General features: G+C 41.8%; 1 long non-coding RNA gene across 1 annotated transcript in view; it reads left to right on the top strand.

Moving 5' to 3' along the window:
- The first annotated feature begins 897 nt into the window (after positions 1 to 897).
- Positions 898 to 1578, top strand: part of LOC307035204 — a 29105-nt gene continuing 28424 nt past the window's right edge. The window contains exon 1 of the long non-coding RNA XR_013807048.1: positions 898 to 1013. This is a non-coding gene — a long non-coding RNA (uncharacterized lncRNA). The remainder of the gene's footprint in view (positions 1014 to 1578) is intronic.

The following is a 1578-nucleotide window of genomic DNA, read 5'->3' as shown; positions in this document are numbered from 1 at the left end:
CAGGGCAAACAGAGCATAAATACACACACTAATCAATCAACAAGACACAAGTGAGGGGGGAGGAGAAATCACAGGGCACCAGGTGAACACAATCAACCACAATGAAGCTACAACCCGTAACGGAGGCCGAGATCTATGGGCCCAGAGATCAACTCCGTGACACCTTGTATAAACCCTATGCCCCGTCCTACGCCCCGAGACCCTCAGAGGCATCACTGCTGGTCGTAAAGACCTGCCTGAGGAGATCAGGGTTGCAAAAAAAAGCTGTCTGCTCAAGTAGGTCAATGTTTTATTATTTGTTTCATTTATTCTTAATCTATGTATTGTATGGTAATAATGAATAAAAAAAACGTAATGTATTGAACACATTCCGAAAAAAAGCAGATAAGACAGAACTAGACTCAGACATAATACTAATTATTGCTGAAACCTTTTGCGCTGTTGCTGCAAAATGGAAACTTTGTTGATTATCTATTCCAACTGGCCACTGGATTCAGATAATTAATATAAATTGAAGTTCAATTACAGTTTTAAAAATAGTTTAACATTCTTTGTTAAACTGCTTCAAATTATTTCTCGTATCAACCAATTGGCCTCCATAGACATTACTACAATTCTAATAGTTAGAAACCAAGTTTATTGAGCCAATCAAAAGAGTAAAGGCCGCTGGTTAAACCAGTGTAGCCGGCGCTACTGTTTTCTGGATTAGCTGTCAGATCATTTATTCACGTGGCTGGGCCGCCACTGCGCCTTTAAGACACCCCCCCCCCCCCCCCCCTTCTTTAGTCAGCTGGCCCTTCCATATAAGGAAAACGCCGCAGCTGTACGTGGTTCAGCATCTCCCGCTACACTTTAAATGCCCACTGACACCTCACCCAAATCAGCTGTGACTATTGCGAGTGTTCTTGTTCCGGTCATCGTTGTCTGGCTGATAGGCGTGTATTCCACCTATACGAGGCTTCTTGACAGCCCCAGCAGAGACTGTGTAGAGAATCACCGTGCGGAGGTGTCCAGTGAGTTGATATTTGAGTGGGTGCGTTTGCATCAGAGTTAGGAGATTAATTGTATGTACATTAACTCCCTCCAGTAAATGATACGAGGCTGAGGTCTTGATTAAATACGGGGTTTATTCTTGTGGGACCTATTCCAACCCGTGAGAACTCGTAGGCTGCTAGTCATCTAGAGGGGCTGATATCTTTAACTGCATTTTCCCCTTAGTTGCCTTAGATTTTCTTTACATTCTGCGTTGCTCTGCAGTTGCGACTATCAAGTGCTTCGATTAAACAAACACGTGAAACACAAAAACACAGCCGATTAGTTCCGCCCCTATTAATGTTGCACATAAAAGGTAGGAACCAAAAATACAACGTGGAACAAAAATAAACAGAGTGAAGACAGTTACATACATTGAAGGACATTCATATAGTCTAATTTTATACAATTTCTAATCTCCTTTCTCCAGTTATTTTAGGATTAGTTTGCTACCGTTTTGCCTTTCCTTTTCTTGATCTTAGGTTTTAGCTATATTTTACCATGCCTATAGGCTATTTGTTGCCTAAGTATTGATTTGCCTGCCTT

Source organism: Notothenia rossii, assembly GCF_949606895.1.
Source record: "Notothenia rossii genome assembly, chromosome: 4".
Taxonomy (NCBI): domain Eukaryota; kingdom Metazoa; phylum Chordata; class Actinopteri; order Perciformes; family Nototheniidae; genus Notothenia; species Notothenia rossii.
The sequence above is the reverse complement of the archived record's forward strand: the minus strand, read 5'-3'. Positions and strand labels throughout refer to the sequence as shown.